Source organism: Cygnus olor, chromosome 4 (assembly GCF_009769625.2).
Source record: "Cygnus olor isolate bCygOlo1 chromosome 4, bCygOlo1.pri.v2, whole genome shotgun sequence".
Classification (NCBI taxonomy): Eukaryota; Metazoa; Chordata; class Aves; order Anseriformes; family Anatidae; genus Cygnus; species Cygnus olor.
In genome coordinates, this window is record NC_049172.1 from 12,999,599 (window position 1) to 13,026,599 (window position 27,001).

At 42.1% G+C, this 27,001-nt stretch overlaps 1 protein-coding gene across 1 annotated transcript in view; it reads left to right on the forward strand.

The window, feature by feature from the left end:
- Nucleotides 1–208: 208 nt before the first annotated feature.
- ADGRL3 (adhesion G protein-coupled receptor L3) overlaps nucleotides 209–27,001 on the forward strand; it is a 525,203-nt gene continuing 498,410 nt past the window's right edge. The window contains 1 exon segment of the mRNA XM_040555050.1: nucleotides 209–375. The gene's annotated coding sequence lies outside the window, so the exon portion shown is untranslated.

The window sequence follows — 27,001 nt, forward strand, 5'->3', positions numbered from 1 at the left end:
CCTTGCTTCTCGTGTTCCCTTCCTCCTATCTGGGGGGGCTTCGGTACTGTGGCCAGGTCTGCTTCCTGCCCCCCCCCCCCCCCCGTTTTTTAATGGATGGCTTGTGGCAGCAGCTCCCTGCTGCAGGTTGTTGAGGAGCCGATGGGGACTTGCATCTCAGGAGCCGGAGGTGACTAAAGGTAACTAACCACCCTACGGATCGATGCTCAGCAGCCCTCGCCTGGCCGTGAATCACACCCGAGCCCAGCCCCGCCAACCCGCCTGGCTGCGCTGGGCTGAAGGGTGCCGGCTGCCCTGGGCACGCGCTTGGATTGAATGGTTTCATAATAAGGATAGTTGCCTCCAGGAGAGGTGCGGGGGGGCTGCGTCCTCCAGGTAACGAGGGAACATCTCTGGGTCTGCATGCTGGAGGGCACAGCGGGGACCGGGGGGTGCCACTAGCTGCGAAATGCCTCTTGGCTCCTCTTGGCTCCAGCCGGGTTTGGAAGGGATGGCTGTGGACAGCTAGGGTGGCGGGTAGACAGAAGAGCCCCGATAGGTTTTGTTCCTGCTCTCTCCCTTCCCTTTCTCTATGAAAGGCACCACCACGTTGGACTGGTGCTGCCGTTATCCTGAGATATTCCCGAGTTTTCCTGGCTGCTTGGTTGCTCACCCCTTTGTGGATGTATGTTTCTGTTGAACTGGTGAAGGGTGCCTCAAGAAGCACCCGCTTTCCTGGATGGCAGGAGGCGGTGGGTGGGCAGGGGCCACGGGCAGGGATGTTGCTGAATTTGGGGTGCATCAGGGGCTGTGTGTGCGTAGACGTGGGGTAGGGCAGAGGTCTGCATCCAGCCCAGCTTCCCTGGGTTACAGGTAGGCGCGAGCCTCTGTTTGCCTTACAGCCAGAGAGGGAAACATAGGCTTCAGGTAGAGAGATGCCTTGCTAGAGATCTTAAGAACGTTAGTGCTTCTCACCTCCTGCCTGTAAGATTGTGTTTGCTGGCTGTAACAGTAGGGCTGGTATTCAGCAGAGAGATTTTTTTGAGTAATAGGGATCAGTATGTATGGGTGGAGGAAGAGAATTGCATTCCCCCCCCTTCTTTGTTTGAGTTGTTATTTGCTTACTTAATTATTTATTTGCTTTTCCCTTGCAATCATCTTTTGACTGTTTAACTTGGAAATATGCTTGTAAGCCTGATGATTGCTCCCTGCCATGAGCCGGAGAGCAGTCCTTTCCTGTCTCCCAGTCTAAGGAGTCTTGCTCAAGCTGGTGCTTTTATTGCTGATGAAGACTGAGGTACAGTGCCCCAGAAATGCGTCCTGGGTACCTTAGCTTTTGAGGTCTGTGTCTAATCAGCAGGCTTGTGTCCAGAGTTGTCCATAGGAGCAGCATAGTCGTCATCGTTGTCCCCCCCCCCGCCATGCATTTACTTGTTTTTTTCACCCTTTTCCCTATAGATAGGCAGATGTTTGTTTTTGCAGGAGGGATTGCAAGGTAGGAAAGGAGCCTCTCTTTCTTTCTCCTTTCCTGATAGGCATGTGATTCTTCTCTGCTGTAATTAAAACGATTTTTATATGGCCAAAAGAAATGGCTTGTTGTGTCCTTGTCACTGTAGTATTCGCAGCTTTAGCCAAAACAACGGAGGTCTGTTGTATTTACTTTCCTGTTTAGATTCCTCATTGGGAGGTATTAGCATTTCCACTCTCCAGGCAGCTAGCTGCTTAGGAGGAGGCTGAGATGCAGGAAAAAGGGTGAAAATGCCATCTATGTCTTGCTATAAGGCAGAAAGGTGGTCTGCTAGCATGCTAGTTGCAGCTTCTTTCTGTATTGTGGCATGGATTATTCCGGGGTGCTAGATCAAGATTTTCAAAGCTGGGAAAAAAAATAAAAAAGTTCATTGGAGTTAAAAATAAATACGTTTCTTTTTGTTGTGGAATGCCGTCTCTTAAAGATTGCTGCCAATACTGCTTGCTTGGTATTGAGTAGTAGCGTGTGCCTTGTAGAGCTCATTTATCATAATTTCCAGGGGTTTGCGATATGAACAGGCTTCTACTGTGTATTCATTAGGAAAAATCCTTCCACTGAGTTTTATGGGGTAAACCAGGTGTTGCAGGTTAAAGAGGCTGCTGTCAGAAAGCCTACAGTCGTCACTTAAGAATACCAGACCAGGAAGAGAGAAAATCTGCGTGCCCGTGCTGACGGTGGGCGACAAAGTTCAGATTAGGGCTCTACTGTAAAGCGGTATTTTTCTAGAGGTAAAACAACTGCTCTTGGGTTGCAGGAGGCGCGGTATTAGCAGAAGGGTTACAATCCCCTTGTTGTGGTGGAGGCTGCTCCAGATCGTTAGGAGTACTTTTCCTTTATTTAGTGTGGTTTGCTACACAGTGACTGTTGTGTTGGTACCTGCCAGCAGAAATAAAGCTGACACAAATCTCTTGTGCGTCTGTTTCCAAAGGGACTGAAGTTCTTATAAAGCTAGGATTGGCCCACGACTTCTGTGGGATTTTGTTATTCAATAAAATATGAATTCCCTTTTCTTCAGGGGGCCGTTAGGAGAGGATATGTTTAATTTTGCATTTAGTTCCAGAGCAAGCTAAGTGACGGTGCATATCGATTACGCTCAAAATTTGGGTTACTTGGTTTCGTGGCCCTCTGGAAATCGTGGAGTGATTTCTCAGCTCAGGAAACTTGTCCCCTAGGGCATTTGAGGCCACGCGTGGCAGGGGCTGGGTCTGTCCCCTGCCCTTTGTTTGCTGCAGCTGGCGCTCAGCGGCCGTGCATCCCCCAGGTTGGGATGCCACCAGGGTGTGCAGCCGGGGCGATGCTGTGGAGGTGCTCAGCTGATGCCTCCTGGCATTAATTGCAGAAGAGACTTTTGCTCCCTCAGCAGAAAATGAATTGCCCTGTCCACGAGCGTGGAAAAAAAAAAAAAAGAAAAAAGAAGCCAATGCCCTTTACTGGTTGGGAGGGAAACGCGAGCAGGTTTTTAGGTGAAGATGCATGGAGGCTGCCAGCTGACAAGCTGGGTGTCTGCACGCTTCACAATCCCAGGGCTGTGGTCCTTAAGGTATCTGCTCCGCCTGGTGAAACCGCAGATTGTTTTCCCAGCGAAGCATGCAGTGGGAGATCTTAGCTGAAGATCTTTTTAAGGTTTTCATAAGGCTGTCTGCTGTTGCATTCTCCTGATCGTCTCTTCCTTTTCAATTCATTAAATGATATGCGATATGAACCCATTTAGCTGCTGCTGTCTAATTAGATACACTTTCTCAGTTTGCTAGCAGAAGGTTCAGAAGCATGGAAGCAAATTTGTTACCATTACTCTTTGAAGCAAGAGTCATGGAAACAGGCTCTCTAGATAAAACAGATAAAGGTATAAAAGCGGATGGACTGAATTATTGGCCAGCGCTGGAGAGCAAAATGTGTGACCTTTAGCCTCGGTCAGCACGTCAGTTGGGGAGCATGATGCTGCTCTGAGGGCTTTTCGCATTCAGAGCATGAGCGTCTGCATCATCAATATGAGTAAATGAGATGCATACAGGAGAGTGCAGTCTTTGTAAATGGAGTAGTCCTGGGAGTTGCTGATTTATTATTGCAAATTTTGATACTAATAGTGTTGGGACTGGTGTAGATTGACTAGGAAACTGTTTCATGCGTGGCATAGTATAAAGGATGGGCTGAAGACCAACAAAAGAAATGAAATTCGAGGAGAAAGAATGGATCAGGGAAAAGCTAAAATATGGAGGATGGGCACAAGGCTTGTTATGCTTTTAAAAAGAAGAAAACTTAATTATATTGCTTGTTGGTTGTAGAAACAGCTTAATGCTCTGATTGGGGTGGTTTTGACAAAACTTCTTATTCCTTGGAGCATTCCTGCACATCACAAGAGAGTGTTGGAAAAACAACTCAAGAATTATTATTTTGTAGGAGGTGGTGATACTGCTCTGAGAGCTAGGCATCACGGCATTAATGTGTTGGCTGGGAGAATGCTGAGCCACCAGGACAGCCCTGCAAAGTAAACAAGTGTTTTCCTGCCACTTTACAAGAGGCTGCTTACCAGAGTGGGATATACGTGGTGAGCGTTGAAGCTTTGAAGAGATTTTACTGTAACTCATGTGGACTACTCGTTCTTCCCTGCTGGCCCCTTTCTTTTTCGACAGATGCACTCCTGCTGGGATGTGAATACTAGAAATGTACCATGTTGCCAAATTTTGCATGTATATACACACTTCAGTCTCTGCTATATCTATAGGCCGTGCTTTCAGATGTCTGTATTACGGAGCTGGGAAACGTGTTGTTTATAGCAGTTCATTGTGCCCTGGGTTATTTGTAGGAACATAACTGTCCCAGGCAAGGCATGCTGGCATCTGACTGCATCATTTCCTAGGGTCATGAAGTCTTCGTCAGCATCCTCACCAGCACTTTTTCAGACACTCGAGTCTCCACTTGGGATGCATGTGAATATGTCCTCGTTTTTGTAGGTGCTGAGATCCTCTAACGTTCCCTGATCTTCTCATGTCTGCAGGCAGTGGAAGCTCCTCAAAGCAGACTGCTAAAGTAGAAGAGGAGGAGTTTGCTTTTAAGCATCTACTTCTAATTCTTGGCTACTTTAATGACAAGGAAACCACCTCCTACTCAAATCTGCGATGTGATTATATCTGAGACGTTACCCATTGCCTGTTTTTAGCCTCCAAGTTTGCGGTGTAATGCTTTCTTTACATTTCTCACTAGATAATATCTGCAGTGCATGGTCTGAAACGCATGTGTTTCCTTGGTTCGTGCAAGCCAGCCAAGTGTTCCTTTTTAAGATGACTTGTCTAAAGGCACCTTGATTTCCATTGTCGTTTTCCCTAATGAGTAAGAGTCTGTGAGATTCAGTCACCCCACTGTGTGCTGCCAAGTAGCAATTTCAACCTGTTTTGAACTTTGCAAGCCGTCTATACATAGTCGTTGCTCCCTGTGAGATGAATAGGTGCTCTTCTACTGAGTAATGCAGCAGGGCAGAGATTGTGATTTCTGCAGAAGGCACATATGGGATGGAAACTGCAAAACTGAGACAGCAGACGGATTGGGAAAAATGGGCCCAGTGTGCAGGCCCATTTTTCCTCAGTGGTCTTTTTGAAGAGCCTTCTGACTTTATAAGTCAAGCACATTTACCAGTCATTGCACCGTACGTTTGTAGCTATAGGAAGGAAGCTAGCCTTTTCAGGCAATAAAAACTTCATCTGGAATTTGTTCTGTACCACTGTATTAATTATTAAGTAGTGGTCAAGATGGTATTTTTTCAATAGCTATATTTATAATAACTGTGTTACAACATAGTAATAACTATGTTTAAGTCTAGCAGAGAAAGAGGAACCAGAAGATTTTAAAATGGCTTTTTCTTTTTTTAACCTTTCATGTCTACTTCTTCAGGCCTGTAGCTGTCCAAGGGAGGTGTCACTATAGCTGTGATCGAGTTCCCACTATAGTCGATGGAGAGCTTCTTTTGGCTTCAGCCTGAGCAACTTCAGGTGCAGGAGAGGGAAAGGAGGCGTCCGTGATAAGCTCTGCATCTGCTCAAGAAATACCATTGCAGAGCACAGTGATGGAAATATGACCCATGCAAAATACTGCGTCATCTGTAGTTAATGCACTGGAACAGAAGGGCATCCTGTCTGAACCTGCAGGCAACAGATCGTATTGTATGCTAGTGAAACCTATCCTAATTTATCTAATCTGAAGGTCTTGGCTGGTTAGCAAGTAGTTCTGTGGTTGTTCTTTTGTTTGTTTTAGTTTTCTAATGTGAATTATGAGTAGTGAAGATGGGGTAATGATTTTTTCCCCCTGTCAGAGTCAAGAAGAGCTGATGCTCAGGAATCCTAGATGTGGCGTCTTTTCAGACACATGCCCCCACTTCAGTATCACATTTCTAGTAACTATATTGGAATAGCCTTGCCAGAGGTGGTATTTCGAACTGAACAAAGCTGTGTGAATAGGTGAAAAGTAGAAGAATGTTCAGGCTTCTAAAATCTGCTTATGAAAACAGATAAAATTAAGACGTTTTTGTTTCAGACCTGACATTTTTGGTTTCAATGGGCATGAAATAGATATCATTCAGAAGGAATCATTGAATTTTCTCTGACTAGAAATTTGTTACTATTACAGAGCATCCATTAATGTATGGCCTCACACTACCACGTTTTCTTTTTTTTTTTTTTTTTAATAAGCATTTTAGTCAACACTTGAGTAATTGCATAGGAAGCATTTCAGTGGTTATAAACCTAATGCTTCAATTCATTGCAATGGATACCTTACAGGGAACATGTTTGAAATATTTTGTACTATATTTTGAATAGATTGGATCATAGCTTTCCTACTATTAATTGGAATAGTTTACCGATTTGTTTGCAGTTGCATTGATTTACACCAGGTAAGAATCCAAGTAACTGATTTAAAACTTTCTCAGTGGAATTATGTGTTTCTTAAACTTTTGATGAAACATCAACATGAACATTTTCTTACAACAGTGCAAAGGTAAAATGAAGTGAATATGAGTGCATTGTGCTTTTACTGAAGTGGTGTGCTTAAAATGTGACCAATGCATTGCCATACTATGGAGTCCCGTGCAAAGGTGCCGGTGTTTACTGGTGCTGCTCTGAAAAGAGTTCTAGTCTAAACCTGATGCCTTCAGATTACACTTTGGGGATGCTCTAACTGGTAGAAACCAGCAACGAGTTCTTTACTTGTAATACTCATCAATATTATATAATAAGTCTCTTCTCTATTAACACTTAACCTTTCCCACTCCACAGGAGCCAAAGATCTAGTTGCAGGCATGAGGAACTTGAATGAATGGACACTGTTTAAAATTAGAGGGCTAGAAAGTGTTGTGATCTTTTAGGGAGCAGACACAGAGCTCTGTTTTTTTGGTCTTTTGGTCAAACCTGGGGGAGTGGAAAATAGAGAGCTGCACCTATACTCCAAACATATGTGTGCAGGTACGTGCATGTATGTATGCTTTGTTTGTGAATGATGCTGTTGATTCATAGAGGTCTTTTTAAAATTCTGTTGCTGGAAAATTCTCTATCCCGCTTGATTTTCTGACTCTTTATCAAGTTCTAGAGATGTAGATGCAGTGATGGACAACAACAGCAAAACACTTTTTTACAGTTTCAGAGTTTCGACTGAGTTTCTAGGTTAGTGATCAGATGCCAAAATAAAACAAACATTTTTTTTTTCAGATAAACTGGGCAACCACTGTTTTTGTCAGAGTTGGTGCTGGTCCTTGTCTATTTGTTCTAGCAGCTTCTCTCCATTTTGAAAGTACTGATTCCGGTCCTGTCTTAATGAGAAGTTTTTCCACTGCCCTCAAAGAGAGCAGAAGAGAAGTGTCATTGCATTGTGAAAGTGCAGTTTGCAGCTTTCTTGGGAATGTTAAAATTTTCCATTAAGTGAGGGGTAGGGGATATGTCAGAGATAAGTATGCTAGCCAACTTTGAGGTGATCTAGCTTAGACAGAGAATTTAGTTTAAGAGGCAAAGCCGGGCCAAGAAGCTGAGCAGCCTGCAAGCTTCATTTGGTTTAGCTTAATACGGCAGAAGAAAAAAATCTGGAAATATCACAAATATATAATTGCGTGACTTTCAGTTCAGTCTTGTATTTTCTTTCCAATCATTTCCACAGTTATATTGGAATATAAGACTTGCATACCTATAGGCAACCTGGATGAAGGAGGAAGCAAAAGGAAGATGCTGCAAGAGTTCATTTAGGAGATATCACTTGCATCAGTAAGCTTGAACTTTGCTTACAGCATCGTTACACAGCGAGGTGAGACCGTGACTGTCCAATGCTGAAGATATTTTAATTCCTAACCGCGCTAGGAAGGGCCAGGACAAGCTGACTTCGAGCCTGCAAATCTCAACAGTCACACAAACGTTTCCTTGCAAAAAGTGGCTTCAAGATTGTGAATAAAATCTGCAGCTGAAGCAGTGAGGACGGTCCATAGGTTTTGCAGGCTCTGTGTCTGCTCCCGGTGGTGGGTGAGCGCTCAAAGAGCCTGGCACAATGAGCTGTGGGCTGTTGACTTTTTTAATGTACCCGGTTGGTTGTGTTCGAGTACACCGGGAGAAAAGGAAAACGTTAAGCAGAAGCGACACCCCCGTTCTGTTTGATCGGCTTGTGTTGCTGTTTACAAGCCCTGCAGAGGCAGCGCACGTTGCTATTCAGCACGGTGTCAGAAGCAGAGCGTTAGCCTAAGCCTGTGAGAATAGGGGAGGGACCCGAGCCCAGTTTTTGATGTTCTGCATGGGTGGGTAGCCTGAATACTAAAATGCATTTCAGTGACAGCTGACCCTGTAAGGAGATTTTCAATAGCTCTGTGTTTTTTTTCTTTTTCCCCTTCTCTTCCTTCCCTCAAAGCCATTCCAAGGACTGCTGGGGAAAAGCAAAAAAAAAAAAAAAAAGCACCCATCGAAGCCATCTTTTGAATAGGTTTCATAGTTGAATAGAGTCGAGAAGGGCTTCAGAGATCATGTTAACTCCTCTTACTCCTTTTCTTTTACACTGGTTTAGCATCTGTGTGTGTTACTGTCACATCATCATTTAGAAATTCCTGTCACTCCTTTCAAAGGAGAGAGTTTTGTGTATGCTTTTTTCCTTTTTTTTAGTAAGAGGTGTACTGAAGGTTTTGTATCAAGAAATATCAGCCACGTAATGCAAATCCTAATTTGCGACTTCTTTCTGTGTGTTCTTTTGGGTAATTCTCCCCCCACACCAGTAACAAAAGGCTTTTGGGTTCTGCCCTGAATGACTCCTTATGTTAAGGCTAGGTGCACAGAACTGGTCTGTAATTATGTAATAGATTATCCAGACAACAGTCATTTTTACCTTCAGCATACAAGACATTGCTAAACTGGATGCCATGCCTCTGCTTGACTTCGTTTGGAGCCGTGTGTGATCTAAACTGTTATTCCTCCAGTTTTAGGATGTTGCAATCATGTCCTTTAATCATTTGGAAACATGGTGTATATATTCCACTTCCTTCTGAGGGAAATTACGATGTGACTACTGCACTTTAAACTCCCGCAGCACAGCCTTCTTCAAGGAGAATGTCATTTTGGATTATCTTTAATGGATGCAGGTGTGTGGAGTGGTTGTGTGTCTTTTTCTCTTCTTTTTAAGAAGGACAATAACGTTACAGGCTGCTGTAGTTGGTGTGACTCTGAAGTGATGCATGTCCCTGTGTAAAACCTGCCCTGATAGGTATTTGAAATATAGTGATTAAGCTGCACAGAGTGATAATTTGTGACCTTTTGATGAGCAATCCACAGTTACAATTGTAATGTACTTTATAGATCGCTTTAAGTAGGTCACCAATTTGCAATGAGTCTTCCTAAAGCCTGTGTAATGCATTTCGATTGTGGGAGTAGGGAGCACTTCCCCATATAATGTTGCTGATTTTGGAAGGAAGGCTAAAATGTAACAAGATAATTACATCTGTGCAAATATCCTTGATTTCACAAGAAATAAGGGTCTATAGAGTGCTTGACACTGTGAGCAGCTCCATTCTTGCAGCAGGGCTGAGATGTTAGATAACTCATCAGCACCAATAGAAAGATGATGTTTGTGCCAGGCTAAACTAAGAATTTGTAACTTTCCCATTCAGAGGGGAAAATCTGGATCTCTGCTGTGTTCAGCAGGGCATCTGTGAAAGAGGTGTTCATTGGGGCGTTTCAAGCAGGGAAAAAGGCTTGGTGGGGGAATATATCTAGAAGCTGCCTCCCTGTTTGTCTCCTCTGGCTCTGGGAGCAGCAGATGGGGGAGTTGTCATCTCCAGCATCTTTACACTCGATCACTTTCTGTGAGTGAAGGGCAGACCAGCGTAACCCATGGGCCAGGCTGCAGGGGTGAGGATACAAGTCTTTGTCTGACCCTTTTCAAGCAGTGGGCTTGATCACAGCTAGGGTCCGGGGTTCTTCCCAAATTCATGTAATTTCAAGCCTGTTCCATCAGTAGTCATTGTGATACAGCCGTCAACTTAATAAATAAATGAAATAATAGAGAGATGTACTGGACGAATTAGTGATGAATATTATGGAAGTCTGATCTGTAGTAATATTGATGTATTTTGTAAATGTAGTAAAGTAACACTGCTTCTTCAACCGGTCCTTCCTCTTACTGCTGCAATAAAATGAATGGCAAAGTGTATGTTGACCTAGGGGTGCCAGGTCCACTCCTGATTCGTAACTAAAATAAGTCTGTGCAGCGCTGCAACAGGAGTTGTAGTCAAACACAGAGCAGATAATCATGTTTTTTTCTTCTGTAAATCAGTTTTTCTTTTATACCGTAGATGTTTATGTGGGTGGTTCCTCACTGACCACAAAAGATGTGTTTTTTGTTGTCTTTCTTGTGCATTCTGTATTGAATTAGCAGAGTTATGCAGTTTTGGCTGTCACACTTGGGTGGGATACTGCAGTGATTTAATTTAAAATGAAAGAGAGATGTCTTCATTTTAGGGAAAACCACGGTTAAGTGGTGAGAGTAAGCAGGTCTAGCCTTTACCAGAAACCCTAATTAGAAGAAATCCCATGTACGGTTGACCTTGACTATTGAGACAACCCTCAAAGAAGAAAGAGCACTAAAAATTAGTATGCTGCCGGTGCTGCACTTTTATTATTTGACGTTATTAAGCAAACTTGGTGTGTATTTCTTTTTTGAAGCGTTTGATTAAATGTGTGATCTTATCTTGGTGAAATGGCCCGCTGGGCTGCAGACAGTGGTGTTCAGAAATGAAATTTGTTTAGAGCCTCTGAACAGACATTTATTCAATGAGACCTTTCTTGAATAATAGATGACAGTGAGATAGCTGTGCAACGTGTTTTTTGGGTTGGGGCTTTTTTTTTTTTTAAATGTGTAGGGAGTTGCAATGTGATAGTGGGCAGAAGATAACACAAGTGCACAGGAATGAGAATAGGATGTGTATGTAGAGAAATTATCCTGTCGTACCTTGCACCAGAGATTTGGGACCTTGTATTTGATGTTGTTTCGGGCAAAATCAAGCCCTGATTCTGCTAAGAGTTGCATTTGGGCCAACGTTTGCATGTTTTGGGGCCTCCATGTTGTTGTATTGCTTGGCATATCAAGTGATGCACATGCATCTCTGACTCTGTATCAATAATGTTATCCTCTAGCTATAGTTGCGAAGATACTTAGATTTTGTGGAAGTAAAAAAAAAAAAAAAGTGGAAATATCAAAACCAAAAATATAAAATAAAATCTCTAAACAAAAAAAAAAACAGTTTGGTAGTTGACTCTTGGGGTCAGCATTATCAGAGATGTGATTTTATACATCTGTCGTTTTTTTCCAGCAAAACAGTCAACTTCATGATAGCTTCCCATCCAGCTCACAGAGATAAGACTTTGTTGAGCATGTGGACTGCACAGGATTGTCAGCTATCAACATGTGATTACATGCCTCCCTTTTCCCAAAGTGAAGCTGAGAAGGAACATAGATACCTGAACAAAAATATATATATATTTTAATTTTTCCCCCAGTAGCGCAATTAAAAGGATATACTGTGGTGATCTCTGAGGATGAGAGATGAGTGAATTTTCTGACAAGCTTAGTCTTTCCCTGCAAAAGGGCCTTTTTTAGATAGAAAGTTTGCTTTCGAATGAAAGGAGTCCCGGAGTGCCTCTGCTGTAAAACTGCGTTTTGATCAATCTCCATCTGCCCCAGTGCTCCCCTGCATTGTACAGCAGCTGTCTTTACATCAGGTTAGATGGTGATTAAGCAATTTCTCCTTCCAGAGGTAAAGCCAAAGCCTTCTGTTACATGAGTCGGGAGAAGATGTGAGCTCGATGCCTTAATGATACGCTGAGGTGCAAGGTTTGGACTTCTCTAGCATTTGATGCTCCAGCTGCTCATCTTCCCTGCTCTTTGGGTAGTGTGGTTATTTTTCTTAAAGGCTGCACGGCTCTCAGGACTTCTGGATACTTTTAATTACAGAGCCATTCTTCTTTCCTGTCACGCAGCTCATCCCAGGAGATGCCAAATATAGACTCCTGAGACTGGTTGTGAAGTAGGGGAATTCATGCATCTGGAAATCCTGCATATTTTGCTACAACACTTGGCTCAGCTTGGGGGGATGATTTCTGTTTGCAAGGTGCCTGGCTTTGCAAGGTGATTTCTTTATATGGTATACTGAAGAATACAGCCTGCGAACCTTACATGTTATGGGCACTATTTCTTTGGCGTATTTTAAAGAGTTATTTCATAGATCTGAAGCTGGACACAAGTCTTCTCTGAAGCAGAGGCAGCAAGCCCAGAGCCGTGGGTCAAAGGACACCACACATGGTCCATCTGAGCATCCTGGATGGTGCCTCCACGGCCAGTCTGGTGTTGAGGGTGGTGAATCCACTCACCAGCTATTCCTGCACTGAAATCCTCCCTCTGGGATGGCAGCGGGCAGTGCACAAAGGAAAGGTAGGGGCGAGGAGACAAGGAGAATCACGTTAGTAGCTGCTGTGTTGGTTGTGAAAGGATGGCAGGTGTGCTTGGCTCTTAAATGAGCATAGAGAGATGCCCAGATGGGCCATACCTCTGGCTACCTGTGGGGAAGCTGTTAGAATCCAGTCTTTATATATATATATATATATATATATACATATATATATATATATATATATATATAGACAGACACGCACACATACATACACTATATATATACATATACCATCACTTTTAATAATATATTTAAACTTCTAATAATTAAAGTATTAAAAATGTATTAAAATATTTAATACACATCAGTGTGTATATATATATATTTTAAATCATTCTTTCTGCAGGTGAAGCTTGCACTTTAAAGGACAGCCTGCTAGAAAAAGTAATGGTCCCATTATGCTCTGTTTGAATTTGAAGTCAGTCAGGAAAATTAAGATGGAAAATTGACCAGGCTCAAGTCTGTTTGCCATCTGCTCTTCTATAGAAGTAACTCGGTCTAAGTAACTTTATATGTAGTGGTCAACAAGGGAAGTTTCAAAGCTGAGTTCGTGGTAACGAGTTTATGAACTGGAAATGGCAATTGGATGTATTTTTTTTTCTTTTATCTTTATGCAAATGCTGCAGAGCATTTCACCTAATTTTGAACTCTTAATGGGACTATAAAATAAGAAGAAAAATCCGTCATGAATTTTTAGATGTAACTTTTTTTTTTACTAGTGTTGCTTCTAAAGATAATCCCATGTTTTTAATTAAAAAAATAATTACATCACCTGCTTGGGGTGTTGTATATGTTCATGCTTTGGATGCTCTGCTGATGCTTCCATCGCTGAGAAATGCGGTGATCCTTGGCAAGTGTGCATGGGAGCTGTGCTTCTCCTTGTTACAAGAGGCACTTTTATGGTCCTGTTGCCCGACCAGAAAGTCAGAACTTGAGGACTGTGTGTGAACTTTGGGGCTCTGGTTCCTGCTGAAGATCCCACGTTTACCAACACCGTTTTTCCTCTTGGTGGTGAAAACCAAGGGGAAACTGACCCTGCCAGGTGTTGAACAAAACACGTGAAAAGGGGATAGTGTGTGTGCTGGAGGCAGCACACGGCGTCTTGCTGCAGTGTATCCTAATTATTCCACTTTGTAGTGCTGCTTGCTTTCTGTTACTGTGTTCTTTTTTTTTTTTTTTTGTTACAGTGATGGTTTTCTCCAGTGTAAATTAATCACCTCTTGTCATTTAGCATCTATGTCTTCTGCTGGATTTGGGGTTGTGTCTGTGGTTGACAGGAAAGCTTGTCTAACCTCTCTTGAACTCACTGTTTCTCTGCCACATGTAGAGTGTTATGGCTTAAACCATGCAAGTCTCACATGGCTAATTTTTGGCATGTTTGGGAGCAAGAGACTAATCACAACCGTGCAGTTACTGTTGTGTGTGTTTGCAGTAATAAGGTTCAAAGGAGGCTGTGTAATTATGTTAAATTTCTAGCCTTCTTGCTGATTTTCTGCTGATTGAGGGGGGAAATGAAGATCCCTTTGTGCCCTGACAAGTGTCTTCCCTTTCAGCAAGGCAGGTGCTGGTGTCTAACCACCCCAGGCTTTTCCCAATCATATGCCTGCTCTATTTTCTGATAGTTTCTGCACTTTCAGACTCATCACATCAGATATCTAGGGTATTTAAAAATAAGTGTATCAACTTATCCTATTGTAGCATAGACCAATTATTTAAATTAAGGAAGAGGACATCGCTCATCGATAGTGCAAGATAAAATACTGGTTGGTAGGAGCACCATTTTGTTTAATGCAGGTCTGTGGCTTTGGTGCTGAGATTTCAACAGCTGGCAAGGTGCTTAATCATCTGGGAAGACCTGCTGGGAGCCACAAATTAATCACATTCTGATATCTTGATGTTCCCTCACAATGTTTGCGTTGCAGCATTCAGCTGTAGGTGCTGGTTTGGCTTCACAGCAAAAAAAGCCATCAGCATGTGCTGATGGAGGAAGATGAGCAGATAGCCTTGCTGTTAACGCTGTTTTGTGGCTGCAGTGAGCTGTGAGGGATTTTTTTTTCTTTTGTCTTTTTTCACCATCACCAACTTGCCTATTGGTTCTTATCTTATTTACATTTTAGGATATCAGGCCAATGAAAAATGTAATCCCTTGATTTTCCTGTCGGTAGGATTTTCTTGTCTCTATGTTCCTCTTGTCGGATAAATGTATAATGAAGAGTCAATTTTCTCTTTTAAATTGAGAAGAAGCTGGCTTTCCCTTATGAGCCTGGCTTTGGCCAATTCTCTGAACTCTTCGGAGTGATAGGAAAATGTCCCGTAGTTTGCTTGGGTGGAGGCCAGCAGAGGTTTTCTTGTGTGGGCTTGCTTTGTTTTCCTCAAAAATCGTGTGTTGATTCAGGCCAGTTGCTGCTGATAAAGTTGTTGGATATAGCATTTGTAGCTAATTAAAAGTAGTCCCTTATTGAGAGCTGAATGTTGTGAACTTGAATTTTCCTGCGCTTCAGCTTGGATGAGAGTTTTACTGGTTAAGCAAGAGTGAATTTGCTTCAAGATGCTTGCAAAGACCTGCTTCCTTCAATTTGGAAAGGGATAAAGATACATTTGAAAAGTAGTCTAGTGGTGACTCATAATATTGCTAAAATATGTGGGAAATTGAAATTTCTTTATAAGTGCTGCATCTTGTCACTTTTGTGGCTTTCAGAAGTATATTTGTATTTGCTGTAAGTAGATATTGCACAGTACAGAGAGAGGCACGTGCTCCCCACAGCTAGGGGAGCTGATGGAGAGACAAGGGAAGATCTCTGCACTGGGATTCCTGAATGCACCAGGAGGCACTTCTCTAAAATATATGCTTTAGGTACTGTATTTGGTGCAGGAGTTCGTGAGCCATAGCACTGTCTGCATAATCTTAATAATAACAGGAGAGCAGATAATCAGAATTTCCTTCTACCCATCTTTGCTATAGGGGTAAAGATTGCAAAACTGTTGCATGAGTATTCAGCTGAATGTGCCTTGGCTGCATTCAGGTTATGGTTTTGCTTGCTTTCAGTGAATACCTGAAGGATTATTTTGTCCCGTGTTGAACGGTCTGCAGCATCTGGATCTCAAAACCTCACCTCATGTGTGGTTTATGCTGAGGGCACTTGGCTGTTTGTGTGAAAGGAGCAAGGAAGGAGCTGGAATCACGCAGGCTGGGGGCTAGGAAGCGTGCAAGAAGGTTTGCAGTCAAGTTATTGTGCTGGTAGAAGGAGCGCAGTGAAAAAGCTGAGTGGTTCTGAATTTGAGATCTTGATCTCTGGCCAAGTCACTGTGAAATGAAGGTGAAGCTCCTGATATGTTACTCCCAGGTTGTTAGTTACATGAGATTAACAGGGCCATCACCTGCTGGTGCCAGCAGCGGAGGTATTGAGTTCAGGTACGCTTTCTGGAGATCTGCAGTTCCCACCAGACCTTGTCTAGAAGGAGAGGTCACAGGGAGAGTGTGCCTGTGCCTCGCTGCAAATGTCTCAGCTGGTACAGGTCCCTGCTAACACTGTTAATCGTGATGTCTCTGGGATGTCCTTACCGAAGGGTAAGAAGTTTCAAGTTCAGCCCATCAAATGAGCGTGGCACTGACTCTTCTGGTGTAATCCCCTTGTGCCACACGATCGATCTGATGCACCTGCTTCAGTCTCTGCTGACCTTTCTGGTCTCTTGCCTTTTATTTTTTAGACAACTGTATGTATGCCACTAATTAAAAATGATGTTTTAGTGCTTCAGCTGAAAGGTGCGTGTGTCCAATGACTTCACCAAAATTGCGACGTGCCAAAGCCTGTGAATTTCAGAGATACCTTAGCAGTTCTTGCTGATCCGCAGTTAACACGTGTTATAAGCTAGATATGAAAGGAGCAAAGGAAAAAAGATGCAAATTTTTTTAAAAAAATATTATTTTGTGTAGAAATAGTGGATGATACTTGGATGCTGCTACTTTGTATTTTTATATTGACAACTGCTTTGGTTTCTTTTGCATCTAACCTTGACTCCAAATTGTTTGAGCTTCTGCTGGCTGCTTTTTGACAAGTATGGCATTCTTGAAAGTTTTTCTCTTCTCCCAGAAATTATTGAATAAAGTTACTTGATCCTATGGAGTATCTAGAAAAGCTTCACAGTCTAGCTGCTCTTTTGGTACAAGGGCAGTCATGGAGCCATGCAGAGCGAGAGGCTGCCCCAGCTGGAGACTCATCAGGACTCTACGCTTGCCTTCATTATATTTCATTAAATTTCTCCCCGCCCAACTCCCCGGCCTGGCTAGGTCCCCTCCAGATCCACCATCTCATGGTCGCTGCAACTGAGGCTGCCCTCAACCTTCACTGCTTCAACCAGCCCCTCCTTGTTAGTGATCAGCTGGTTTTTGCTGTAGGGTGCTGGCATGTAAGCCTGGGATGGTTCACAGGGTCATTAGAGAGGTTTTATTGCAGTGCTCAAGTGTGGTACACAGGAAGCAGGCGTTGTTCTGGCTTAGTTGTTTAGCTAATTGATATTTTCATAATTCTATTCTTTTATTCTTTACCCAATTGCTGCTGTGGGATTGGTGCTTTGATTTCTTTCCTTCTCATGCAGACATTTAAAATAGGTCAGAGGAATTGCACCCTAAAATGCTTATTTCTCTCAACTAACTGTAGAGGAAGCCTAAGGTGAAAAACTCAGAGGCATTTACGTTGTGGGATACCTTCAGTTAGAGGAGGTGAATCCCAGGAAATTGCTCTCTTTGGCTTGCAGTACATTTCCAATTTAAATTTGGATCTGTGTGATAAGCTGGTACACAGCACAGCAGCGCTGATCCAGCAGAGTCAGTGGGAGTGCATGTGGAGGAGTTGACATGGCCCCAGGTCTTCGTGTAGCTTGCACCCAGGAGAAGATCTCAAGAATCACATTGGCATTAAGGCACGTACCTTAAATATCACAAAAATAAACGCAAGGGTGGTGGAATGTGAGTGATCCCTCCTGTTTGTTTTAGTGGGATATCAAGGTTTTGTGCTCTACATTGAGAGTGGGATTCCCACTGCATGCTTTTGTACCCCTGCTTCTTTCCCTGAGGCTGTGTAGTATGGCCATCCATGAGCCTGGTCAGTTCCACCTTTCACCTCCCATTTTCTTTCAAAAACTGAAATGTCTGCAAACATGTTAAAAAGGCAGATGCTAGGGGACATGTCTGCCTTGACTAGTGAGGGAAGGCATCCCAGGGCAGGTGTCTGGGATGGTGAGCCTGTTGGTGGCAGAAGAGCTTCCCAGGTGGCAGCCTGGAGTTCCTCATGCCCCTGGACAGATGAAGGATTGAGCTAATGAAACTATGTCCCCTGAATATGGAATGCATGGATCCTACTACTGTTTCTTCATAACACTTGGAAAAAAAAATATATTTTTTGCTCTCCTTCCTTGAGTCACTGAGAGCTGCGGTCTGGACAGATGTTTCAGCGCAGGTTTTGGCTGCTTCCCCCCCGCCCCCAAAGCAAACCCTTCCTTTTGCCATCTGTTTCTGCGGCTGTATGGGGAACCAGCCTGGGAAATGCATCTCTAATTTTAAAACCTACGTTTGGTTTGTAGCTCTTGATGGGCTGTTTTCAACTGGGATTGGTTTCCTGGCTGGTTTACAGCTGATTTTGAGTAGCTGTGTGGTACTATCACATGTTAGGGGACAGCACAGGGGTCAGATCTGCTCAAAATAGCATCACTTTTTGTGTGGAAATGTTCATTGAACTACAACACGCGTGGTAGATATCTCATTGTTTTTTTCTCCTCTTTTTTCCTTTTTTTTTTATGTATGGATAGGTGTGTATGTGCATATATTATTATACACACTGTATATATAACTTGGTATGCAAGATATGTTGTTTTTCTCTTCCTTCCAACCATTTCTGATACACTCAAGAAAAATGGGACAGAATTTAACCTCAGCTTCATACAATCTCAATTTACAACTTGCACAGAACTTTTGAGAGACATGAGAGGAAAGTGCACTTCTCGCATCTTAAAAGCGGTGCTATAAATGGATAGCACATGCCCAGTTCCATCAATATTGCAGATACGTCGTGTTAAATTCACTCACCCTATTCCTAATTATTTGGTAGTGATTTCTTCTCTGCGCTGGTGGCTTTAATTTTTTTAGGCAGATGCCTGACTCCCTGAACAGTCCTTCATTTTGAGTTGGATGGAGATTCGGATTCCTAGGATTGCACTAAAGCAGCAGTACTCTGGTGGCTGTGGCAGAATCTGTGCAAGCTGATCTAGAGCCTCTCTTCGTTTGGCCTGTGCAAACATGCTAGAAGAGTATTTAATGGGATGCCATCACTTGTGTCCTCCGTGGTAGCTGCTGTGTTCAATTATGATCAAGTGATCTCTGCATTCTTAATTACGGCGTACAAGGTAGATAAACTCATATGCCAAGTACTGCAATAGAAAAAGTGCATTTTAGAATATCAGCTAATGATGGAAAAAAATTAACACTTCTGTTGTTCCGAGTAAGTTTTAAACAAACAATGAAAACAAAGCAGTTGTAGCTGAGTATTTACTTCAGTGTGGTTTAAAAATTCAGTTTGTGCTTTACAGTCATAATAGTCAGATCAAATTAAAAAAGCGAACACAAGCCACATGGGGTTGCATCCAACAGAGTACTTGATATGACTTATTGCCTTAAAAAAATAAAAATTAAAAAAAAAAATAACTTGAAAATTTTCACTGCCTTGGCTGAAAATGACCAGTTCTGATTCATGTGATTTTGGAGTATTCTCTTCTGGGTTACTTGGTAGCCCTTGGAGTTGGTAGTTTTGTTTCAGAAGTCATGGGCTATGAAGTATATTCATGCGTTCCATGATCTTGTGAAACTGTGTGTGTTTCCTTACAATGAACTCTCTCAGATTTAGGCCATTTCTATGATTTCTTTAGGTGTGTTTGCAATGTAGCCGTGTTGATTTACTCCAAGTATTGGGGTTTTATCTGTGCACCAAACTCTTTTGCTTACTTTCAGCATACTTTCTTACTTACCCCATATCTACTGTGGCTGTGTAATACGCGTTTGCACAGATCTATTCCTAAAAATGTCTTTGGATCACAAAGACCAGTGCATTCTGTTTGAATAAAATTAATTTGCATAAAAACAGTGTAAGCACCACAAAGGCTATGAATTAAGAACTCGTAAGTTTGAGTTCACAATCTGCCTGTTTCTCTCCAGAGAAGTACTTACAAACAGAGCCAGGGGCCAAGGGAATTAAATATGATATTTCAATGATATCTTAGTTGAATCTTATTTTTTATTAGTTTTTCTAATATTTGCAAAGTTGAAACCTGAACAAATCCTCCTCTTATTGGACAAAACTTAGATTTCTGGTTAGAGTTTATGGTACACTAGGGACACCAGTCAATACAGCTTTAGCATCTGCCTCTGTAAGAAAGAGTTGATTGAGCCTGAATGACATTGAGGTGTTGCATTAAGACCAGCCTTTCCTACCAAACGACACAGTTGAATAGCAAAGTCCAAGCATTAACTTCTCTCAGAAAATCATCCCGTATTTTTGCAAATTTGCTACTCTCTTGTTGTGAGAATCTCAAATATTATTTTAATGCAGGCTTGTGTTCCTTCTGGTTTTACAGCAGCTGTTAACGCAAACTGTTCGCAGAGCTGCACTGATTTCTGTAGTGTTGATTTTTATTTTGTAAGATTTTTTTCTTTTTTTTTTTAAAAGAGTAAGTAAATTTGGAGCTCCGTTAGAAAAATTGGGGCATGGGGACTGGTTGGCAGACATGTGAAAGGACAGTTGCAGCAAACAACAAGCTTGTTTACAGACCTGGAAACAATGAGAAGTTAGAGGAGGCACTTCAATAATAGTCTTAGCAGCCATCAGTCTGATTTCTATAGGTTGGCTTTAGCACTAGTATGGGGTTGCTCTTCAGGTTTTATTTCCCTTCCCTCCCCCCTTTTTTTTGTCATGTTGCATGAAAACAGGCAGTGTTAACTCCAAACGTGCATGCACGAGACCTGGTGGAAATTTCCCAAGATATCAGTAAATTACTGTACACTAACCCGAAACTGCAGCAGTTAATTAACAGGGAAAGGAGCTCTAGCTGTGTGTGAAACAATGCAAAAACACAGAATGATCTTAGGCAGTAGTCTGAATACAAAATGGGCTTGCTTACCCTCCTTGTCTTTGCGAGAATGAGCTGGACTCACTCTGGGGTCTAAGGCGTGGATCAGAGGCAGACTGTTGTCTTTCAGATTTTTTGCTAATTTACATTTCCAGGCTATTTGATGCTTTTAATAAGGTGTCAAGTGTCAGGACTTTGTTAAACCATATTAAAGTGATCTCAGGCAGGAGAAGGCTTAATGGCACAAGCCCTTGTCTGTTCCTCTTCCCATCTTGAAGATATTTCCCAACATCTCTCCTCAAAGGAGTGACCCTGCAGGTATTTGCCTTTCAGGGCTTGGGTTGAAACCTAACACCTTGGAGAGAATTCAGGTTTATATCATATTCCTGGTTTGCAGAGAATTGTCAATGGTCTCTTAGTAAGGTGACACGTTGATAGCTCTTTTTTATCAGGTGGCTTTTTTTTATTTTAGCTGAAAATCTGGGTATGTGCAGTTTCTAACATTTATATTATTAGATTAACTTGACTTTTTAAATAATATTTGGCCTCTATAGCTTACATAGCCTTGTGTACAATAGCACTGGTTTGTTTAACACTGTTCAGGAATGGTGTCTGTGTTTGTTCTTTTGTTGCAGTGATTTATTTTTCATGTTTTCATTCTTCTGTTAAAAAGAAATCTTAAAAGAAGTATGGTAATTACGAGTTATTAACCTTCATTTGCTATTATTTATGTTGAAAGCTGGCATCACAAATGCTGTGAGCTTTAAGAAATGTTTTAATTGGGTCATTAAATCCTGTGTGATTTGGTGATTGCCCAGAGAGAAATGATAACAGGAAGAGGTGTAAATGGGCAGAGACTTAATTCAAAAAAGCATTTATGCAGATGTACTACTAGAGCTTAAATCCTCCTTTGCAGTTGAGCATAGGCTTTGCTAGGTTAGAGCCCAAAATGGATTTTCTCCTTAAACAGGGAGGGCTCAGCACCTTGGCAGATGGAGGTGGTGCAGTGGAACTGGTGAACTTGGTGAGCTGGGCTCCCTGGACACCATTTCAGATTTAGCTGGAAGTGGTGCTGCGTGTTGGGAATTTGCCTTGGTATTTATTCTTTGCTGTATTTCTGCTCTGGGAATGTTGTTCATCTGTTGGGGGAGGAGAGGGGCTGGAAGGTAAATTCTGCATGGAAAATGACATCATGTTTTTCACTGCACTGAGTTTCAATGGGTGCTTTCACTGTTGTAACTTAAGTGTATATTTTAATCAATATAAAAGAGCAATTCTCTCTGGGAGGAAAGCTTCATAAAGGGCCCTTTGGCTGCCTTGATTTTCCTGTCTTGTCAGTGAGTGGTTTATAGCAGGAAGCAATGGGTTAGGTTTCAGAAGTCCAAAATCTTGATGTTTGATTGTAGAGGATGTTTCTACGTTCTACTCCACTAGAAAGGGGAAGAGCTTCAGCATACTATTTTTTAAGAGAAGTTTAATAACCATAAAATGTCATATCCTCTGCAATTGGATTGTAACTTTTTTTTACGGCACAATCAATAAGATAAATACTTTATCACATATCATTCCTTTTTCCCACCTTAAAAAGCCTTTTACAAAGAAAGAGGCTTATTTAATAGTTGCAGAGGTTGGATTACCCTGTGTCATGCCTTGGTGGCTTTTGAACCTGCTGCTGAATTTCATTACTGGTGGCCAGAGGAGAAGAGGTCTTAAATTAATTTCTCCAAATTTGGTAAAAGCTTTTGCCCAGGCAGAGTCCCATCAGCATCTTGTTATGGTGAGGGCCTCACCATGAGATCGGTCCTTTGTAAGGCTTCAAAGCATCCATAGCTTCCCTTGCAAATCCCTCATAAATCAGGTTTCTCGTTTCATGCCTGGTGGAGTGACTTGTTCTTGGAGGGTATGATATTACTGATAATGTTACAAATGTGACTTTTCATAACCTCTTTTTTTTTTTTTTTACGACCTAGGACTAGCAAGACCTGATTCTCAATGATGTATTGAGACTGCTTCCAGCACCTTCAGTGGGACTGCATTCTATTTATACCATCTGAAATCTGTCTTTAATTGATGGATTTTTGTACCTTTTTAAGTGAACATAAATTATATGAATGCTTTACAGTCCAAAGTAATAAAAAATTTGAATTGTCACCATTTCTTTCTAATTGTATCATAAGACAGATTCCTGAGTAAAGTATGCACATAAACTTTTAGCCCGTTGAAATATGCATATATAATTTAATTTGCATACATTAAATTCTTAGTTTCATTAATGATTTAAGATTCTTTTGCAGTTGGAAGGCTCTGTCACACTTTCTTCTTGATTGAATCGCCCATTCTATTTAAATAAGACTTTGTAATATTGCTTGTGTGTTACAGAATGATAACTGGTGACTTTGGACCTTTTATAGAATTATGGAAGTATGGTTTAGGTTGGAAGGGACCTTAAAGATCACCCAATTTCAACCCCGCTGCCATGGGCAGGGACACCTCCCCCCAGACCAGGTTGCCCAAGGCCCCATCCAGCCTGGCCTTGAGCACCTCCAGGGATGGGGCATCCGCAGCTTCTCTGGGCAGCCTGTGCCGGTGCCTCGCCACCCTCTGAGTGAAGAATTTCTTCATAGTATCTAATCTAAACCTCCCCTCTTTTAGATTAAAACCATTACTCCTTGTCTTATCACTACACCCCCTGACGAAGAGTCCCTCCCAGCTTTCCTGTAGGCCCCCTTTAGGTATTGGCAGGCCACTGTAAGGTCTCCCTGGGGCCTTCTCTTCTCCAGGCTGAACAACCCCAACTCCCTCAGTCTGTCCTCACAGGAGAGGTGCTCCAGCCCCTTAATCATCCTTGTGGCCCTCCTCTGGACTCATTCTAATATATCTGTGTCTTTCTTGTGCTGGGGGCCCTAGAGCTGAACGCAGCACCCTAGGTGGGGTCTCACAAGGGCAGAGTAGAGGGGCGGAATTCCCTCCCTCGCCCTGCTGACCACGCTTCTTTTGATGCAGCCCAGGGTATGGTTGGCTTTCTGGGCTGCAGGCACACATTGCCAGCTTGTGTTGAGCTTCTCATCAACCAACACCCCCAAGTCCCTCTCAGGGCTGCTGCACGTTTGTCAGAATGACTCATTTATAACTGGCCACATATATTATTAGCCATAGATATATTACAGTATAAGACTTCCCCAGAGAGGAAATTTTAAAGTGCAAGTAAGATGGCAATTTCAGGGGATATAGCTGAGAAGGTAAAGGAAAGAAACCTTGGCACCTTATGTGAAAAGAGCATTTTCATATTAGCATTGTTAAAAATGCAGTAAACTTGATTTGTGGTTTCCTTATAAATAACTGGTATAGCAAATGCAGAGAGCTTTTTTTTTCCTCCCCAAATTATGCTACAGCAGAACAGTAAATGTTGACTACTTTAAAGAAATTTTGAACAGCAGCATGCTAAATGAGTGAAGAGCCTTATTTTGCTGCTGGCCCAATGCTAGGTTTGAAGCTGCTGATGATAACTGACTTCTTTTGAGCTTGTGGGTCTATCACCCTGCTAAGACAAGCTAAAATCATCGTCTCAAAATTTCCAGTGACTAATGTGTCAACTTAACCCCATCTCTGTTAAAAGCAAAATAAAACAAACTGCATGTACTGACTCTTGGGATGTGTAGTAATGGGACTTGGCCTTATTCAGAGTTGACTTTCTTACAACATTCACTCGCTATGGTGCTTTTGGAGCTTGGTTGGACTTCTAGGATCTCCTAGCCCACCTGCCTGAGGTCTCTAGAGCAAAAGCTGGATGAAGAGACAGATACTTCAATACCTTCATCTCCTTCTTCACCCAGAAATGCAAATATATTTCTCTGGAACAGAGCAGCTCACAGAATCCCTATCCAAACTTAACAAGAACTGTGGAAAAACTAACCCAAGGTGTTTAGTGTCTGGCAAAGGACAGGCTTCATTCTGGCAGATGCCTCTGATTTTGGCAGGGTTTTCACACTGGTGTTCAAAAGAGAGCTGAAGAACGAACAGAAATGCCTACTTGTGCAGCACCCACCTTTCCAGAAAGATGGGTAGAAGACCTGGGACTTGGGGACTCCCGAGAGCAAGAGGGTCCTTGTCTATTCAGATCTACTTTGTCCGTGGAGCACCACTACCACAATTTCCAAGCACTGGAGACACTAATAGATGAAGGAACCGGTTTCTTTGCTGAAATGGTTCTGGTTTACCCATCTTGCCAGCTCTACTCCTCTCATCCATGTGGTAGTCGGCAGATCACCACGGCATATGCATGCAACCACTCCAGGGGAAGAAAAAAAAGTTTTTAAGTGGCTTTCTTGAGTGGCTTTCCGCAATGGACTGAAAAAGCAGCTTCTGAGAAGCACAAATAGTGTTATATATATAATTTTATATATATATTTGATGTATAATTTGGACAGGCACGTGTGGGTTGCTTAGCATTTTTTTGTTCACGATCTGAATGTTTTGAATGTTTAATTCATGGACTGTTTGCAGCATCAAGAGAGAGCTTTGTAACACAGAGGGGCCCTAATAGTGGCTTTTGCATCTGGTTTGCATCCTGCTTTTGCTTCCCTGTCCACTGTGTGTGTTTAAATGGGAAACAAATCTGGACTATCGTCTCCAAGAGGGGGCTGATGGAAAAGAATGAAGAGGGATTGTAATTGCCCACAAGGGCCCTGATCCCATAGATGCACGTGTTATCTGTAGAAAAGAGTGGTACCACGAAGCTTAAGTAGGACATCTTAGCTATTTAAATTCATGTTGCGTAGAGGAGTGTACTCTGAGCCATTGGTTAGGGTTGGGTTTGGATTCCAGAGGTGCTGTGATTATAGAGAAACGAGGACTGAAGAAGGAATAAGAGGGAAAGTGGACAATTACTGAGAACAGAGAAATCATGCAGTGCTGAAAAATCTTCTTTTTTTTTACTGAGGATGAGATATTCTCAGAGAACCTACCGACCCTTGCTCTTGAGTACTCCCAGTTTGCACTTTGATATTAGTTGAACCAAAGACTAGAATTCCTGCTTTGTCGATTGATTTTATTTTTTTTTAATTTTAAACTGATTAATGTTTTCATTTGAATAGCACTGCTGACTCTGCAGAAGATGTGATCTTTTAATTAGCAGATGTCAGGATTAGCATTAGTGTTGAGCTGTAATTAGCATTTGTATGCATAGCAAAAGACCCAAGCTCAACTTGGCAGAAAGGAGAATCAAATTATAGGTAGTGTTGTAACTTGGCGCTTTCCTGAATATCTGTAATGTTTTTATGGAAAAGTGAAACCCACAAGTATGATCAATGCATCAAGTCTAGTGGATTAATTGCTGATAGAAAAATTACACAGAAATTATTGGTATGTGTTCTGCTAGTTAAATCATAAGTTTTGTTGGCCTAACAGAATTTAATGTATCTAATTGTCACACACTGATGCTCTTAAATTGAAGACTGTGAAATGGTAATAGTTTCTTGGCTAGGCTGCAGCAGCACACACAGACTCGGATGTTTCTGGGAATGTTATTTTGTGGATAGAGGAGACCTAGCTGAAGCATGTGACGTTTGTGGCTCTTATAGTCCTACTTCAGATTAAATTAAAGAACAAGAGAGCAATGACTTTATGTCCCTATTTGCAGAAGTGAAGGTTTATTTGAACTGGGCTTGTATGGCTCTTTGGGTCCCCTCATTAGCTGTCTACACCTGGGTGACACTCAGTGTTGTCTTGGCTTCGTTTGGTTTCCTTCCCTGAGAGCATAAACCTCTACAGACATTAAAGGTGAATGTGTAAGTTAGAAATTAATTTCTGGCTGTTGATAACATGCTGAAATACCTTGAATTAATGGCCTTTCCACAGTAGATGGACAGAGTCCACTGCTGTTTTCTAGTGAAGATGTTTCTGATATTTAAAAAAAAAAAAAAAAAAAAAAGGCAAGCTAATTCTGTTCTTGGCACTGTTTGTTGAGGGCAAAGCGTGTTGCACTTTGGACTTTTGCTTCTCAAAGCAGCTATTTCATGTGATCTTTCTCTAGCGAGCCTCCACTGAAATTAATTAAAATCCAAGCAGCAGCAGTAGTCAAGGGAGGAGGAATCCATGAGGAAGCAAGAGGTGAGGAACAGGGCAGGGCATTTATCACATGCTAGGGATTTGTAGAGGGACCCAGGTACAGAAAGTAATGAAATACGGATGTCGGTAGGAGGGAGACTTTTTCTTTTCTGGTGATGAAAAGCATCATTCAAAGTAAATGAAAAGAAAACATAATTGGGTAACGTTGGACCTAGAAGGTGATGATTGGTTATTGTGGGGAAATCTGTTTAGCAGCGCTTTATCCATGTAAAAGAGAAATGCTTTGTATGTGCCTTTATAGTGCTGCTAGGTAATTGAAGCCAATGGTGATTTTTGTTACCATTACTCAAACAATTAGA